The following is a 20,484-nucleotide window of genomic DNA, read 5'->3' on the forward strand; positions in this document are numbered from 1 at the left end:
AAGCCAAAGAGAAATGGGGACATACTGTATGTTTCCATTTATATAAAATTCAAGAAAACTGATCCACAGTGACAGAAAGCAGAATAACAGTTTCCTGGAGATGGAAGGGTGAGAATGGAAGTGAGAAGGGATTAAAAAGGGAACTAGGAAATGTTTAATGGAGAGGGATATGCTCATCATCTTGATCATGGTGATACTTTAATGGGTTATATGACATGTCAAAATGTAACAAATTTTACACTTAATATGTGTGAAGCTTGTTATTTATCAATTATATCCCATAAAACTATTTTTAAAAAAATAAGAGACACTAACCACAAATATGTCCTGGTGAAATCAATTTAAATTGCAATTTGGGCATGAATAACAGAAAAGGCTCAATAGCTATTTTGTTATTGCTATTTCAGTGTAATTTCACTAACTTTCATATATTTTGATCTTAGAAAATGTGTCCATTAGACTTCTGTAAAAGACATTTTTGAAATAATTTCTCTCGTTTATATCTAAAAAGGTCAAGTTAAATTGAACTGAAATCAAAGTTTTCCATATCTATCTTCAAACTCAGAATTGACCAGGTTATAATTGATCCTGGACAATCTTTACACCATCTTCTGAAGCCTACTGAGATGCAAATTAACTAGCTATTTCCAAGAAAGGTGATTACACTGGCTTGTCACCTGCAAACACTTCATTAACAATTTCTTGAGCTGATCCCTCTTAGAAACCTAGAATCTAAGAAAAGAAATATAAAAATAACAAAAAGATTTTAAATTTGTCATATTTTAGCATCAATTAAGGAAAATGTCAGCATACTTAACTCTGGACCTTTGAAAAGATGTTGAATAGATTTAGTATCAAAATAAATTATTAACTTTGGAGTAAAGAAATTCATGGCTATAATACCATTGAGAATTATACTGTGCTGTTTCCAAGCTGATCTTGTGTTTCCTGTCCTACTTCTCTATCTGGTCCTTTTAACATTATTCTATACAATTCTACCTACTATACGATTATCAGCTGTGATCACAATTATAGTACAAATATACAGTATAATGTGAACACCACTTATGCTGCAAGGCATAGAGGAACACATCCCTGCTAAAGAATAAACTTTGGAAAAAATAGGCCACATTGTTAAATAAAGGACACAGAAAAGGAGGACTTTGGTAAATTTGCAAAGATTAAGAAAAAAATGTAATGTTTATGATGTTGTATAAAGCATTAATATTTACAAGCCAATAGAAGACACATATAATAATCTGTTCATGCATGCAATGCTTGGCACATTATTCCCTTTTGATCTGATAGAGAAATTCCTTTGCCTATATAAAAAGAAGATTGACAGAAAAATCAATACTTGGCTGGACACAGTGGCTCACGCTTGTAATCCCAGCACTTTGGGAGGCCATGGTGGGCGGATCACAAGGTCAGGAGTTCGAGACCAGCCTGACCAATATGGTGAAACCCTGTCTCTCCTAAAAATAAAAAATAAATAAAAATAAAAAATTAGATGGGCATGGTGGTGTGTGCCTGTAATCCCAGCTACTCAGGGGGCTGAGGCAGGAGCATCACTTGAACCCGGGAGGCAGTGGTTGCAGTGAGCTGATACTGTGCCACTGCACTCCAGCCTGGGCAACAAGAGTGAAACTCCAAAACTCCATCTCAGAAAAAAAAAAGAAAAATCAATGTTAACAATCAGAATGTTTGGCCACAGGATTTTTATTTCACAGTTTAATACTATAAATCACTGTTCTGTGCATGGACACTTGGTACATGTGGTGTGTCTTTCAACATTCACACCTGTTTCTTACTATTTTGAAAAATATCTCCACAATTTGAGGTGGATATCCCTCAGGGTTAACCTACTGTATCACCAAAAATTTAAGTTAGACTATTTGAAACATACCATCTAAATTTGATGAATAAAACCTCTAGATATTTTCAAACATTTTAGTAAAAAACAGTTAGAGACAAAAAATTATTTTGTAAACATATTAGGCTAATATGAAAATCTGAGGAGTATAAGAATATAACCGGTCTAACCCCTGCAATATTATGCTGGGTAGGCAAGAAGAATAAAGCATCTTATAATATATAACCCAGAAGGTTCTAAGGGTATGGTTAGGCATCCTATAAGGGAGAGCATTCTTAGAGAAAGAAAGAATTCCAAACTGCAACCTGTGATCTACTTCCTGACTGAGCTTTCCTCACTCAGTTTGCTTGAGTATGTAGAAGAGATTCAGTAGCTGTTTGTATTCGTTTGCCAGGGCTGCCTTAAGAAACTGTTACAGATTAGATAGCTGGCAAGACTGGCCGAATAGGAATAGCTCTGGTGCACCACTCCCAGTGAGAGCGATGCAGAAGGCAGGTGATCTCTGCATTTCCATCTGAGCTACCTGGTTCATCTCATTCAGACTGGTTAGACAGTAGATGGAGCCCAAGGAGGGCCAGCCAAAGCAGAGTGGCGCATTGCTTAACCCATGAAGTGCAAGGGGTTGGGGAACTCCCTCTCCTAGCCAAGGGAAGCCATTAGGGACTTTTCCCAGAACTCTAGAATTCTGGATCAGATACTGTGCTTTTCCCATGGTCTTCACAACCCACCAACCAGGAGATTCCCTCTGGCGTCTACAACACTAGTGCCCTGCGTTTCCAACACAAAAGTGGGTGGCTGTATGGGAAGACACCCGGCTAGCTGCAGCAGTTTTTTCTCTTTTTTCATACCCCAGTGGTGCCTGGAATTCCAGCAAGACAGAACTGCTCAGTCCCCTGAGAAGGAGGGAGCTGAAGCCAGGGAGCCAAGTCATCTGACTTGGTGGGTCCCACTCCCACAAAGACAAGTAAGCTAAGATCCTTCTCGCAGCTAGCACAACAATCTGAGGTGAACCTGAGATGTTGGAGCTTGGTGCGGGACAGGCATCCGCCATTGCTGAGGCCCAGATAGGTGGGTTTTTAATCTCACCTGTATAAACAAAGTCCTCAGGAAGTTTATACAGTGACTGGGTGGAGCCCACAGCAGCTCAGCAAGGCCTCTGCAGACAGACTGTGTCACTAGATTCCCTCCTCCCTGGGCACAGCATCTCTGAAAAAAGGCAGCAGCCTGTCAGGGACTTGTAAATAAAGACCCCACTTTCCTGGGACAGAGCACGTGGGAAAAGGGGCTAGTTGTGGGTATAGCTTCAGTAGACTTAAATGTCCCTGCCTGGCAGCTCTGAAGAGAGCAGTGGATCTCGCAGCACAGCATTCAAGCTCTGATAAGGAACAGACTGCCTCCTTAAGTGGCTCCCTGAGCCCCATGTATCCTGACTGGGAGACACCCACTAGCAGGGGCTGACAGACACCTCATAGAGGAGAGCTCTGGATGACATCTGGCAGGTACCCTCTTGCAATGAAGCTACCACATGATGGAACAGGCAGCAATCTTTGCTGTTCTGCAGCCCTTGCTGGTGATTCCCAGGCAAGCAGGGTCTGGAGTGGACCACCAGCAAACTCCAGCAGACCTGCAGCAGAGGGGCCTCACTGGTAGAAGGAAAACTAACAAACAGAAACAAATAGTTTCAACATCAACAGAAAGGATGTACACTCAGATACCCCATCCAAAGGTCACCAATTTCAAAGACTAAAGGTAGATAAATCCACAAAGATGGGAAGAAACCAGCAAAAAAAGACTGAAAATTTTAAAAGCCAGAACACCTCTTCTCCTCCAAGGGATCACAACTCCTCACCAGCAAGGTAATAAAACTGGATGGAGAATGAGTTTGACAAACTGACAGAAGTAGGCTTCAGAAGGTGGGCAATAACAAACTTTGAGTTAAAGGATTATGTTCTAACCCAATGCAAGGAAGCTAAGAACCTTGAAAAAGGGTTCAACAAAATGCTAACTAGAATAACCAGCATAGAGAAGAACATAACCTGATGAAGCTGAAAATCACAGCATGGGAACTTTGTGAAGCTACACAAGTTTCAATAGCTGAATCAATCAAGCAGAAGAATAGATATCAGATATTGAAGATCAACTTTTTTTCCTTTTTTTTTAATACAAAAATTCAGGGGAAAGCATGAACACAGTCCCCCACTACCACAAATTATGCAGTCGAGTTTCCCACATTTGGAGAAATCGCAGGGGTCGGCACAACCAGAGTGCAATGGATAAGCCTCGCCCTGGGAAAACCACCTTTGTGATCATGGTATCTCCTCTGCCAGGTAAGTGTGAGGATCAACTCAATTAAATAAAGCGAGAAGGCAAAATTAGAGAAAAAGCAGTGAGAATAAATGAACAATGTCTGCAAGAAATATGGGATTATGTTAAAAGACCAAATCTACGTTTGATTGGTGTGCCTTGAAAGTGACAGGGAGAATGAAACCAAGTTGGAGAATACTCTTCAGGATATTATCCAGGAGAACTTCCCCAACCTAGCAAGGCAGGCCAACATTCAAATTCAGAAAATAGAGAGAACAGCACAAAGATATTCCTCAAGAAGAATAACCCCAAGACACATAATCATCAGATTCACCAAGGTTAAAATAAAGGAAAAAATACTAAGGGCAGCAAGAGAGAAAGGCTTCCCACAAAGGAAAGCCCATCACACTCACAGAGAATCTCTCCACAGAAACCCTACAAGTCAGAAGAGAGTGGGGCCAATAGGCTCAAAATAAAGGGATGGACAAAGATTTACCAAGAAAACGGAAAGCAAAAAAAAAGCAGAGACTGCAATCCTAATCTATGATTAAACAGATTTTAAACCAACAAAGATCAAAAGAAACAAAGAAGGGCATTACTTAATGGTAAAAAGATCAATGCAACAAGAAGAGCTAACCATCCTAAATATATATGCATCCAATGCCGGAGCATCCAGATACATAAAGCAAGTTCTTGAAGACCTACAAAGAGACTTAGATTCCCACACAATAGTGGGAGGCTTTAACACCTCACTGTCAATATCACGACAGATCAACGAGACAGAAATTAACAAGGATATTCAGGACTTGAATTCAGCTCTGGACCAAGCAGACCTAACAGACATCTATAGAACCCTCCACCCTAAATCCACCGAATATACATTCTTCTCAGCACCACATTGCACCTACTCTAAAACTGACCACATGATTGGAAGTAAATCACTCCTCAGCAAATGCAAAAGAACGGAAATCATAACAAACAGTCTCCCAGACCACAGGACAAACAAATTAGAACTCAGGATTAAGAAACTCACTTAAAACCTCACAACTACAGGGAAACTGAACAACCTGCTCCTGAATGACTACTGGCTAAATCATGAAATGAAGGGAGAAATAAAGATGTTCTTTGAAGCCAGTGAGAATGAAGACACAATGTACCAGAATCTCTGGGAGACATCTAAAGCAGTGTATAGAGGGCAATTTATACCACTAAATACCCACAATAGAAACAAGGAAAGATCTGAAATCGACACACTAACATCACAATTAAAAGAACTAGAGAAGCAAGATCAAAGAAATTCAAAAGATGGCAGAAGACAAGAAATAACTAAGGTCAGAGCAGAACTGAAAGAGATAGAGACACACAAAAAAAAGACTTCAAAAAAATCAGTGAATCCAGGAGCTGGTTTTATAAAAGATCAACAACATAGACAGACCTTTAGCCACACTAATAAAGAAGAAAAGCACGAAGAATCGAACATATACAATAAAAAATGATAAAAGGGATATCACCACCGATCCCACAAAAATACAAACTACCATCAGAGAATATTATATGCACATCTATGCAAATAAACCAGAAAATCTAGAAGAAATGAATACATTCCTGGACACTAATACCCTCCCAAACTAAACCCGGAAAAAGTCTAATCCCTGAATAGATCAATAACAAGCTCTGAAATTGAGGTAGCAACAAAAAAATGTCAGGACCAGACAGACTCACAAACAAATTCTACCAGAGGTGCCAAGAGGAGCTGGTACCATTCCTTCTGAAACTATTCTAAACAATACAAAAAGAGGGAATCCACCTAACTCATTTTATGAGACCAACATCATCCTGATACCAAAACCTGGCAGAGACACAATTAAGAAAATTTCAGGCTAATAGCCACGATAGAACATTTATACAAAAATCCTCAATAAAATACTGGCAAACCAAATCCAACAGAATGTCAAAAAGCTTATCCATCATGATCAAGTCAGCTTCATCCATGGGATATGGATGGTTCAACATATGCAAATCAATAAATGTAACCCACCACATAAATAGAAACAAATACAAACACCACATGATTATCTCAATAGATGCAGAGAAGGCCTTCAAAAAATTCAAGCCTTTTATGATAAAAACTCTCAATAAACTAGGTATTGATGAAATATATCTCAAAATAATAAGAGCTATTTATGACACATCTACAGCCAATATCATACTAAATAGGCAAAAACTGGAAGCTTTCCTTTGAAAACCAGCACAAGACAAGAATGCCCTCACTCACCATTCCTATTCATCATACTATTGCACATTCTTGCCAGGGCATTCAGGCAAGAAAAAGAAATGAAGGGTATTCAATTAGGAAAAGAGGAAGTGAAATTATCTCTATTTACAGACAACATGATTGTATATTTAGAAGACCCCATCATCTCAAAATCTCCTTCAAAGGATAAGCAACTTCAGCAAAGTCCAGGATATAAAATCAATGTGCAAAAATCACAAGCATTCCTATAAAGCAATAACAGACATATCATGAGTGAACTCCTATTCACAATTGCTACCAAGAGAATAAAATATCTAGGAATATAACTAACAAGGGACGTGAAGATCTCTTCAAGGAGAACTACAGACCACTGCTCAAGGAAATAAGAGAGGGCACAAACAAATGGAAAAATATTCGATGCTTATGGTTAGGAAGAATCAATATTGTCAAAATGCCCATACTGTCTAAAGTGATTTATAGATTCAGTGCTATTCTCAACAAACTACCACTGACTTTCTTCACAGAATTGGAAAAAAAGACACATTAAATTTCATATGGAACCAAAAAACAGCCATGCAGCCAAGACAACCCAAAGCAACAAAAACAAAGCTGGAGGCATCATGCTACCTGACTTCAAACTATACTACAAGGCTACAGCAATCAAAACAGCGTGGTACTGTTACCAAAACAGAGATATAGACCAATGGAACAAAACAGAGGCCTCAGAAGCAACACCTTATGATCTTTCACAAGCCTGACAAATACAAGCAATGGGGAAAGGATTCCCTATTTAATAAATACTGTTGGGAAAACTGGCTACCCATATGCAGAAAGCTCAAATTGGATCCCTTTCTTACACCTTATACAAAAATTAACTCCAAATGGATTAAAAATTTAAACATAAGATCTAACAGCATAAAAATTCTATAACAGGCATCCCCAAACTTTTTACACAGGGGGCCAGTTCACTGTCCCTCAGACCGTTGGAGGGCCACCACATACTTGTGCTCCTCTCACTGACCACCAATGAAAGAGGTGCCCCTTCCTGAAGTGTGGCGGGGGGCCGGATAATTGGCCTCAGGGGGCTGCATGTGGCCCATGGGCCATAGTTTGGGGACGCCTGCCCTAGAAGAACACCTAAGCAATACCATTCAGGACATAAGCATGAGCAAGAACCTCATGACTAAAACACCAAAAGCAATGGCAGCAAAAGCAAAAATTGATAAACGGGGTAGAATTAAACTAAAGAGCTTCTGCACCACAAAAGAAACTATCATTAGAGTGAACCAGCAACCAACAGAATGGTAAAAACTTTTTGCAGCCTATCCATCTGACAAAGGGCTAATATCCAGAATCTACAAAGAACTTAAATTTACAAGAAAAAAAATCCCATAAAAAAGTGGGTGAAAGATATGAACAATCACTTCTCAAAAGAAGACATTTATGCAGCCAACAAGTGAAAAAAAGATCATCATCTCTGTTCATTGGAGAAAAGTAAATCAAAACTAAATTGAGATACCATCTCATACCAGTTAGAATGGTGATCATTAAAATATCAGGAGACAACAGATGCTGGGGAGGATGTGGAGAAACAGGAATGCTTTTACACTGTTGGTGGGAGTGTAAATTCGTTCACTCATTGTGGAAAACAGTGTGGCAATTCCTCAAGGATCTAGAACTAGAAACACTATTTGACCCAGCAACTCCATTACTGGGTGTGTATCTAAAAGATTATAAATCATTCCATTATAAAGATATGTACACATACGTTTATTGTGGCACTGTTCAGAATGGCAAAGACTTGGAACCAATCCAAATGCCCATCAATGATAGACTGGATAAAGAAAATGTGGCATTTATACACCATGGAATACTATGCAGCCATAAAAAGATGAGTTCGTGTCCTTTGCTGGGACGTGGGTAAAGCTGGAAACCATCATTCTCAGCAAACTGACACAGGAACAGACCTAACACTACATGTTCTCATTCGTAAGTCGTTATTGAACAATGAGAACACATGGACACAGGGAGGGGAACATCACACACCAAGGCCTCTCAGGGGTAGGGACCCAGGGGAGGGATAGCAGGGGCTGGGAGGATAGGGGAGTGATAGCATTAGGAGAAATACCTTATGTAGATGACAGGGTGATGGATGTGGCAAACCTCCACGGCACATGTATAACTGTGTAATAAACCTGCACATTCTGCACATGTACCCCAGAACTTAAATTGTAGTTAATAAAAGAAAATAGTATAGACCAGGTGGCTTAAACAACAGAGATTTATTTTTTCACAGTTCTGTATGGTAGGAATCTGAGACCAAGGTATTGACTGGGTTGATTTATTTCAAGGCCTTACCTCTCAACTTGTGGGCAACCACTTTTCATCCATGTGTTCACATGATATTCTGTGGGTGTTTTACTTCCTCTTTTTTGAGACAGTGTCTCACTCACCCAGGCTGGAGTACAGGAGTACAGTAGCATGATCACAGCTCACTGTAGCCTTGACCACCTGTGCTCAAGTGATCCTCCCACCTCAGGCTCCCTAGTATCTAGGATTATAGGCATGTACCACCATGTGCAGCTAAATTTTTGTGTGTGTGTATTTTTCTAGAGACAGGGTTTCACCATGTTGTCCTAGATGGTCTCAAACTTTTGGACTCAAGTGATACATCTGCCTCAGCCTTCCGAAGTGCTGGGAATACAGGCTTGAGTCACCACAGCCAGGATCCTCTTCTTTTAAGGACAACAGTCACATTGGATTACAGTGTACCCTAATGACTTCATTTCACTTTAATTACCTCTTTAAAGGCCCCAATTCCAAATACAGTCACATTCTTAGTACTGAGAGTTAGAGCTTCAACTTATGAATTTGAGGGGTGATAAGGTTTGGCTGTGTTCTCACCCAAATCTCATCTTAAATTATAGTCCCCATAATCTCCATGTGTCATGGGAGGGACACAGTGGGAGGTAACTGAATATTGGGGGCTGTTTTCCCCATGCTATTCTCATGACAGTGAGTGAATACTCTTGAGATCTAATGGTTTTATAAGGGGCTTTTCCCAACCCTTCGCTCTGCACTTCTCCTTTCTGCCATCATATAAAGAAGAATGTATTGTTTCCCCTTCCACCATGATTCTAAATTTCCTGAGGCCTCCTCAGCCCTGCTGAACTGTGAGTCAATTAAACCTTTCCTTTATAAATTACTCAATTTCAGGCAGTCCTTTAGAGCAGTGTGAAAATGGATTAATATAAGGGAAGATACTATTTGGCTCACAACACCATTCAGTGTGATACCCCATCCTCTCTCTACCAACCCCATCCAACCCCATATACACACACAGTCTTTTAGGCTATTCAGCTTTGCATCACTTCAGGTTTTACAAATAGTACGTGTATTACATACTACTATTAACAAGTAGGATATAGTAATTATTGCATTAGGAACTCAACAAATTGGGTGAATGATTTTATTTCTTTCAGTAAGTATTTAATGTCTTTGTAAATGTTTGTGAACTTCTCCCTCATTGGATTGTTAACAATCTTAAAGAATTTACGAAGTTATAGAGAAAGCAAGATGAAATGGAGAATTATTATAATCATCATTATCTCAGCCATATTGAATTTACCCCCAAAACTAAATTAATTATATTAGATGTATAAGCCAAAACAAAACTTACTTCCCCTTTCTCCAAAATTTTGCATTACTTGTATCTTTCCTTAGAAAAGAGATCTACCACTTTTATTAAACTAAAAACCTGAGTTGTCCCTGAATCCTTTCATTCATGAAACACCCACAACAATTTTATTAGCAAGTTTCACCAGCTCTGCTTCCAAAATGTATCCCAAATCAATTCACTTAACATTCATTTTACTGTCTTATGTCTACCACTTTTGTCCAGGTCACCAACTTCTATCACATGAATTTCTCTCATAGTTCCCCCCACTTCTAAATGCCTTCTTCACTCAGGAGCCAAGGTAATCTGGCTAAATGTTAATCAGATAACATAACTCTCCTATTTAAAGTTTCCTAGTGTCTTAGAATTAAATCCATATGCACTTAAAAAGAATGTCATGCCCTGACCTCTGCCTACCTCCTAGGACTTACCCTTCCACCATATGCTCCAATCATACTGTTCTAATACCTACTATGCAGGGTTTGCCTTGGAGTCTTAGTTTCTAATCAGAGAGAACAGTTAGTAGATCTAACTGTTCTACTAACTGTTCTCTCTAATTAAGAACTTCTATTTAACCTGGATGTAGTAGAAATGTTACCTCCTCCAAGAATTCTTTTTCTTATTCTAGTCACAAGTGGCTCTAAACCACTCTGCATTACTCTATTTTAATTTTCTGCACAGTACTTAGAGCTGTCTAGTATTTTTCTTATTTGTTTTTATTTTTTCTCTCTATGGATTACATGAGAATTTTGACATTGACGATCTCGATGGATTCTTTAACCCAAGAACATAAAACAATGCATGATATAGAATGGTACTCAATAAATATTTATTAAATAAATGAGTGATCAGCTGTTCTTTAGAATGACAACGTCGGATTCTTGACCTTATAAAATGATCATCAAAATTCATCCTATAATTTTGTCTCTATAGCTGCTCTTAAGATTCCTGAGATCACTAAAAGAAATGAATAGGACCAACTGTGTATCCTTATTTCTTTTCACTCTTCAGTCAATATTTTGCAACAAAGACAATGACTATGATATCTGACCCTCAGGAGCTCTGATGAGAATCCACTCTTACCTAATTCACTAACCTAGTCACTAATAACTTTTGGCAACACAGGCAAGAGCTCCAAAAGATAGCAAAAATCAGGAAATTATTTCCAGTTTAGTTTGAGTATTTATGAGCTGCTCATGGAAGTAACTACTAGTGGCTCAACACCATGAAAAAAAACTTTCTAATATAAAAACATAGGTGATAACAATCACAATTACAAAATGGTGTAAAATATATCCTGATTTCTAACAGCCATTTCTACTAGAAGTTTTTTTTTTTTTGACTATATTATGTTAATAAGTTTGAAGTAGTGAGAGACAAAAACTCATTGCCTTCTAATTCTATCAAATTCTGCATGGTTGTATAGATTTATTCCTTTAGAAAATTATAAACGATCAACAGATTTTTTTTTCTTTCCCTTGGGAATAATGTATGACAAACTTCATCAATCCAAAAGAAAGCAGTCACAGTATCCTCTCAAATAATCACCAATTTCTTCTTGGGGTATGGAAGAACATAAGGAACACTTTGAGAAGCAGGGAAAAATTAACTTTTAATGTATTTGTGCAACAAGATTTAAGGTCATCTGAATTAACAGGATATATTGTTTGAGGAGCAGCTGGTGGTTTTTAATTAGTGCTTAGTTTAGAAGTACAAAGTTGAATGTGCCTTAGTTTTGTTGGTCCTTTTCCAATTGATAAATCATTTCCTGTCTCCAGTGAATTGGTTTAGTTTTGCCTTACTATAGATATAATCGTGCATTTTACTCCCAACTGAGCCACCAATCTCAAGTAATAAAAGTTTATAAAATCTTTATTTGCTTTCAGGCCTAAATTATGATCTAAAGACTACATTGCAGACCACTCAGCTTTTATTTGCTATCCTGCCGATGGTTTTAGTAATGAATCCTCATTCATTTTTGGCTTTCCCTTTCTATTCCTTAGTCACAGTCCACGTCTCCCTTGAAGTGTAATTTCTTTTTCTAATTCCCCATTGCCCTCACTCATGGTCACAGATCTTTTACCAGAAAATGTATGCGCTGAAAAATATTCTGTGTTTATCAAACAGCTGCCAAAAGAATAGATGTTCCTTGATAAGAAAGAACATTAAAGTATCATTTTCTAAGAAGTTGTTGGATTATAATGCTTAATATATATGTAAGAAATGTAACTTGTCATAAATTATAGTTATTCATTTAAGCTTCCTTGGTCAAGTAGCATGAAATTTATAAATGATACTGAGTTATTTTGGTCAGGTATACAATTAGAAATTTGTTCCCCAAAGATGATTAGGTTGCAAATACTAATTGGTTTTCAGTGGGTAACAGTGAGTACGCATAGTTATATAACTTAGAAGAGAAGCCAGGCAGCTGGACTCTCCACTACGTAACAATGGTCTTGTGTCTAATTCAAAAGTCCTACTTGACAGCAAAATTCCTATTGTCACAATTGCTCATAGTTGGTGGTGTTTTTCTAACAAAGTTAGCTATTCACCTGAGGGCATCTTATTTCACAAGAAGAGTAATGACTCACGGAACTGGGGGAAAAAAAGAAAACTGATGAAATTCCTGAATGCCTCTGCCTATTGCTCATATAATTAGCATTTGGCTATATGTATCATTTTATTTTTAGATGACATTTTAGGGAAAACTATTAAACAATGATAGGTAGCCAAAAGGCGGTGGCTCGTAATCATCCTAAGAAGAGGAGTGTAATGCAAAGGCAAAGCATTAAACAATTTGATTTGAAACCTGGCCCTGACATGTATAACTACATTTCATTTTGAAAACTGCATAATCTGAGTTTTAATTTCCTTATTAATAGATAGTTAAGTATGCTTACTTTACTGAGTTCTTATGATAAATGAAACGAGGAATATATTATATCAGTAAGAATTTTCTATCATCATGAATGTTGACTAACAGTTCTTCAAGCCATTTCATCCTATAAGAAAGGAAACTGAGACATAAAGGATTAAATAACTTATCCAGATTACAACTAGTTAGTAACAGCTAAGACTAAATGCCATATTTCTAAACTTCAGAGCTGTATTCTTTCCACAGTTAAGACTTCTTCCTTTGAAGTTTCTGACATTGCTCCAGGGATCTAATCAGACAATTTAACTTTAGAGTTAGAATCCTCAATTAACTCACTGACAACCTCATGCAGCTGGTGAACCAGGGGAGTCATTCTGGTGAAGAAAGTGTTTATCAACTGAAATAAGGAAACATGGATAATGTGTTTCGATGAAGAACAGATTAGTTCCAGAAAAATCAAGATGCTTTTACTGGATCCTACTCTTTTTTGTTGTCATTTGTAAGGGAGGGTCTGGAAATCAGAAATGGTTGTCTTTTGCAGCTATGAGGATTGGGTTTGTGGCTGCTACTGACATCATAGGAGACAGAATAAGGAGTTTTGTTAGGAAGAAGGAATCCAGCTAGCTGGCACTGTAGCTAGCAATCATTATGTATATGTAGAGATAGTACACACGTAATTGAAAAGGATGTTTTTTTAAATGATGTGCAAGCAAGTTAACTAAACATTTAAATAAATTTTGTTGTGGGTGAGTTGGGGTGAGTTGATATAAATGGGGATATTTTGAAGTAAAAGAAAGAAGCAGCGCATAGAAAGGGCTATTAATTATTATCTGGTAGAAGGAAATCTTTTTAGTCTATTATCTTACCTTCTCTCCCACCCACCTCCACACACAAAGTATTTCTAAAGGAAAGAAATATTTAGATTAGTATAGAATTGTTATTAGTCCAAGTATTACAGGTGAAGAGGAAAAATAACTGAGTAAATGACACAGAAAGTAACCATCAGAAACCCATCACAAGCAGCACAAACAGAAAAACAATGAGTTTAATTGCACAGAAAGAAATTTGAGTAGAAAGAAAGCAAGCAAGCAAGCCAAAGAGGCATGATAGTTTAGTGAAGAATAGAAGGGACACTGGAAGGAAAACAAAACAAAACAAAACAAAACAACAACAACAAAAAACAGGTGACAATTAATGCTAGAGAGAGAAGACTGAGTTGAAATCAGCAGCAGAACACCCAGATGGAAGCCATGAGCTAATTTAGAGTATCTTACTCCTTTGGTCATAGTAACTCTCCTCCTTTATGCAACTTCTCTGCTAATACCTGAAATACAGGGTAACTCTGACCTGCCAGGCCCTCTTGGTAAGAGGTCATCAAAACAGATATCTCATTTATAAGATAAGCAAATTTCATATAGATGTCGAAGTTCCTAATATGAAAATCCCATTATGTTTTGGACATAGCTAAAAAGCCCAGAGGGAACCTGTTTCTATAATGGTCAGTGAAGCCATTCAGATCACCCACGCCACATCACAAATATGTATATCTAGACGAACATTTTTAATTAAAAAATTTTTTTTAATCTTTCATAAAGCATTATGGAAAGGCAGTAAGGAAGAGACAAGCCAAAAGTGAAGAGAAAACAAGAACCCAGATAAGCAAACACTGAAGCCACTTTTGCCCTGAGAGCATTTGCTGATAATGCAAAATTAGACTCTTAGTCTTCTCCATTTGGTGAGGTGAGAGCAATGTAATTTAGAATTCAGAACCAGCATAAGGTATATTTTAGCAGATTTAGATTTTAGCATCTTTACAACAAGCTGGGATTCCTTAAAAGTTGTGCCATCAAGGTTAAGGAAAACAGAAAGTGAGGCAGTTATTACATGGGGAATTTGAGCCCAGTTTTAACTTTCTTGGATCAGGGAATTTCAAAACCTAAACTTGGTTTAAGTAGTTACTGACTAATAATGCATTCTGGTGCTTGACAGAACCAAATGATATCTCCTTTGGAGGAAGCTGTCTATATAACACATCACAAATCAATCTTCCAATTTTTCACAAGCAATATTGAATATATATTCAATGATAATAGGGAACATAGGAAACTAGAATCTGCAGGTTCAAATGAGAAAAAAATGAAAGAATTAGAACCAAAGAGACTTGAGAAACTAGAATTATCAAATGCAGTAAAGCAACAATGCATATAAAGAAATTAAAGTGTTTGGCAGTCTTCACATTTTAATTTTAACTATTATGAGAGCTCTTTTGTTTACTAAATTTAATGTCCAAGAAAAAATAAATCAAAGAAATTAATTATTTCTAAAATATCTAAAGTAGCATGTGTTAATATATATGCATTTCAATGATTTAAAATGTGGTCCTGTTCCTGGGCAAATCTTGACACAATATCCTTAGACAAACTAATTAGGAAAAAAGCTTTAAATCAACAGATTTTACTTGTGGTATGGGAGGGTTGTTGATGAGATATCTATACAATTTAGTACATATATATCAGTGAGTATTAAAGAATGACCTATATTGCTATTAATAAAGATTAATGATTGGTCAGACATTTACTGCTTAAAGCCAAAATGCTAGCAATTCTTTTTTAAGGCTATCTTATTGAATTTTCTAAGGCTCACCTTTAAAAAGTGCTTAAGTGGGAACTATGGATAGATACAGGGATTATTTTGGAATAAATACAATACAATCTTAAGAATGTAGAGTCCCTCTAGTTAGACAACGAATCTGTATACATGTAGCGATAATTCTATCTAGAATCATGCTTCTTACACTTTGAGACAGGATCCCACTCTGTCACCCAGGATGGAGTACAGTGGCATGATTATGGCTCACTGTAGCCTTAACCTCCCAAGCTCAATTGATCCTTCTGTCTTAGCCTCCTGAATGTCTGGGACCACAGGTGTACACCACCACACTTGGCTAAATTTTTTATTATTTGTAGAAATGGAAGTCTCACCGTGTTTCCCAGGCTGGTCTTGAAGTTTTGGGCTTACACAATCCTCCCACCTTGGCCTCTTGAAATGCTGAGATTACAAAGTGTGGACCACTGCACCCAGCCTTTCTTATACTTTAATGTTTACATGAATCACCTGTGTATCTTGTTAAACTAATTCCAATTCTAATTCATCAGGTCTGGGGTAAGCCCGAGAGTACATTTTCCAACAAGCTTCAGGTGATGCTGATGCTGGTAGTTTGATCTAACAAGTAATGGTTCTTCATCTTTAATCTTCAATTGAATCAGCTGGAGGCTTCTTGAACTAGTTTTCTGGTTCTACTCACAGAGGTTTTGGTTCAGTGGCTCTAAGTTGGAGCCTGAATATTTTCATTTCTCAAAACAGAAAAACAGAAAAAAAACAAATCCCTGGTAATGCTAATACTGCTGGTCCAGGTGCTGGATTTTGAGATCCACCAATTTGTTATATAGGATTTGGAACAGGCAACAGAAAATGGCAGAAACACAGAACAAAATATCCTTGTTCATCAACCAAGGCTCAGACCAATCAAGCTTCACTGGCGAAAGCAATACAAGGAGCCTGGGCTAATAAGCTCTGCCAGATATCTCGACTACTAATTGGCTCTAGTGATTGCAAACATTCTGTGGAGATGCTGGGACACACTAACTTCCTGAGCCTAGTCAAAAAAAAAGTTTTCATCAGAAGCATATTGTTTGAAGTTTATTATTTTGCTATTATACTTAGGAATTAAGCATAATTCTATTGGTATTATTTCATATGCACAAAAAACTTATAATCAACTATAGCCATTTTTATAGAAAAGGAGAGTCTGAGAGGCTGCTCGAGATCACACAATGGCACAATTAAAATCAGCAAGGCCTCTACTACGATTGTGTAAAATAAAATGCTATTCCTCAGTACATGGTGATTCCACCCACATCTTTTCTCCTTAAAGTAGATGTTTTTTGGAGTGTATGGTTAACACTATGTGTTTGGGGAAGAGAATTCACTCAAGTCTTTTCTGAAAGTAATTGGGCAGAAGATCAGGAATTATTTACTGCCAGGGTATTTAAATCACCTGTATTAATAGAAAAAAAGGAGAAGGAAAATGGTTTTTATTGAGCAGCTATAATTTTCAGACACTATGCTACATACTGTCTCCAGCATGTTTACGTTTGATGCTCATAACACAGTTTAAAGATGAAGACCTTGGACCTCAAAAGTCACTATTCCAAAGTCAAATACCTAAGAAAAAGTAGAGTTATTTATTCCATCTCTAAGGAGTAGGACTCAATGTGCCATGCTCTTGACAAGTAGAACATTGGAGGAGGTAATGAAATGGTCCCGAGTAGAGAAGTAGTCCGGTGATTTAGAAGCAAGACTAAAGATTGATTTAGTCCATTTTGTCTATAGGACATATGCAAAATCAGCTCCACCCTTTTATTGCACCTAGATTCATATATTCAATCACTAGATTGTTTTATAAGGCTGTACCCTTGAAATGCTGTACCAGAAATGGACAAAGCTGAAATTATCTTTCCTCCAAAACTTATTTCTTCACTTGTAGACCTTATTTTAGAAAATAGCAACATCATTTTAAGCAATGCTGAAACCTGGGAGTCATCTTGACTCTTCCTTTTCCAAAACCACTCCATCTAAATCTGTCACTAATACCTTTCAACTCTACCTTCTCATGATATCTTAAAACATCCATTCCTTTCCATCTTATTTCCCTCACCAGAATTAAAAAGTAATTAACTACCTTTTATCTTGAATATGAGAATATTTTGCTAACTGATCTTCTCTTGTATCAAAATAGTTTCCTAAAAGACACATGAAATGCCAACATCCTGACCTCTCCAGCCAGAATCCTCCAAAGAAACACCCTATATAGTATATTTGCCCTTCCATGGTCCTGTTCCTGCTATTTTTCTCAGCCTTGGTTTTCTTACTCCCCACCAAGCTCACTGAATCACATTAGTTTCCTGAAGACAAAATGAGATTTCACACATTTTTGCCATGGCCAACCTGTCTGAAGAAGCACCAAATGTAGTTTATAGGTCCTAGATAAACCACCTGTTATCCTCTGTAATAAAAGGAAATTAATTAAATGCAATGTCAGAATCACTTGAAATATTTCTTAAGAAAACTTACAGTCTCTCAAATGCCACAAACTATAGCCACGAATCCAAGCCGATTCTCTGAGTCTTCATTCCTTTTAATTTTTCTTTTACCTAACTAGAATACCTAATCATAAAGGTTATCTGCAGCATGCTATCAGTGCTGGAAGTGGTAGTATGATTTCAATAGCTCAGAAGGTCCTTCAAACCTTCCAGGATAGAAAATAAACACAAATCAAGTGCTGACTTTTGGCCAGGTACTCTTAACGCCTAAAATCTGAAGGAGTACTTGCCAAAGTTTTATATGAGTAGGAATCACCTTCAGTCTGTCTAGGGTAGGGCTGAAGTTCCGCATTTTATTGTACTTCCAAGTGATATTATTGGTGTCCATCCACAGAGTATCATTTCAGTAACAACGCTCTAGTTTATTACAACACATCCTGCTGACATGGCATTGGGTTTGAAATCCCCACAATTATCATCACTTAATACTCTGAGCAAGAGCTTGTCTGCAGCTGATGGCATATTACGTCATGTTTAGACGTATATTACCTATTCAGGCACCCCATCGGGACTACAGCAGCTGTGAATGGGATACATACACTTTGACTGAAGGAAACAGATGGAAAATTTTGCCCACAGATAAAGTAAGGAGGCTACAGATGCCTAATGGTGGCAGTCTGAGGAATACAAGGAAAACAAGGTTGAGGAACACGAGTGACAAACATCTTCATGGTCATAACTCATTTTGTAAATATCTGTTATGTGCCCTGTCATGCACTTTGCATGTGTTTCATAATGTATATAGCATTTTAGAAAATAACTACATTGTCTATTTTGCAATGTGGCCTAAGATAGGCTTTGACTAAAACATATATGTGAATCACTTTCCTTTTCTGCTTCTATTTGGCATAGAAAAAATTTAGAATGTTGTAATATATGTAATACACAAAAATTTTTCTTTGTCTATTGAAGCTGAGCCATAGGTATAGGATATTGTTTTGTTTCATACATGCTCTTCATCCACTGACCTGCGTCTAAGCATGAAATGCTGCTTCTCCAACTTGCTGGTTGATGTCTTCCTGGAGCAGATAGGTTAGTTATTTTCATCCAAGGGCTAGAAGACTTCGATCCCAAGAAAACATGCATTTGGAAAACATCTTATTTTTGCCCTGACTGACCTGAAGCTGAGTCCCCTTGGGGATGCTGTGCTGCATTCCTCGTTACCACTGAAACAGATTAACTGAGATGTTTGTTTCCCCATTTATCCTGTCCATGCTACTATATATATACATATATTATATATATAATATATATACTATATATTTTATATATATATACATATCTATGTGTGTATGTGTGTGTGTGTGTGTGTGTGTGTGTAAAATACATGTAGACATGCCCAATATCTTTGTTAACAGTTTCTAGAAAATCAAAGGTCACTGGCAGTTATAGAGCCCTAGGAGAAAGCAATAAACTAACCTAGTTGTCAGAATATCTTCTAAATTTGTGTCCTGTCCCTTCAGCTACTAAACAACTATTTAACAGGATCTGAGGCTGAACAAGACACTGAATCCCTATCTGCATACTCATTTACACACATATAAGCACAAAGGCTACATCTGCACCAATATATGACATATCAAATTTTCTACATAGTACATTTTGTATTAAAAGACATAAAAATAGCCATTAAAATTGGATCCTCCAAAAACTACAAGATAAAACTAGCCTTTGAAGTCTGTGTTACAAGGCTCTTCACCATTTTATTCTGGCTTACCTGTCATAGCTCATCTCCTGAGATGCATTCTGATCCCTCTTATAATGCTAACCTCCTGTAATATTGAACTATCTGTTGTTTTAAGAGTGTTTCAGACAATTTTATACCTATATCATCTTTGTGTGACCTATTCCTTCTGCCTATAATGTCTTTGTCCATAATTTTTTGTAGTAAACTCCTATTCATTCTTCTAAGTCTAGGTTAAATATCACTTCCTTCTGGCCATCTGCTGCTTCTCCTGAATCAATCCATATTTGATCATGGTGCTATACTTTGTATGTTCTTTTTTACTACACTTATTACACAATATATTATAGCCTATTTGTTTATATGTCTGTCTCCTCTACAACCATGAGTAATTTATTTATTTTCATCTTTAGAGTTCAGTACCTAATATAGTACTCAAAAATGCTTGTGAAATTGAAATTAAATTGAAGAACCTAGAAGAAACTGCAGTAGAATCTAGTTCACTGTTGACCAAACACCTTTTAGAATAGAAAGAGATTTTAACAATCATGTAGTTCAGGAGTCAAATTATACAGATATAAAAATGAAGGCCAGGAGAGATTTGTTGGCTTGCTAAAGCTCCTAATTGGTTAATGGCACAGTCTGAATTAGAATTT

At 37.2% G+C, this 20,484-nt stretch overlaps 1 long non-coding RNA gene and 1 other non-coding gene across 3 annotated transcripts in view; both read right to left on the bottom strand.

Moving 5' to 3' along the window:
- The window catches only part of LOC141585164 (uncharacterized), a 458,381-nt gene that overhangs the window by 414,378 nt on the left and 23,519 nt on the right, over positions 1-20,484 (bottom strand). The gene's annotated exons all lie outside the window — the stretch shown is intronic.
- Positions 4,045-4,208, bottom strand: LOC120365231 (U1 spliceosomal RNA). The gene has a single exon (XR_005580237.1). It is a non-coding gene; the product is annotated as a U1 spliceosomal RNA (small nuclear RNA).

This window comes from Saimiri boliviensis, chromosome 7 (assembly GCF_048565385.1).
Source record: "Saimiri boliviensis isolate mSaiBol1 chromosome 7, mSaiBol1.pri, whole genome shotgun sequence".
NCBI lineage: Eukaryota > Metazoa > Chordata > Mammalia > Primates > Cebidae > Saimiri > Saimiri boliviensis.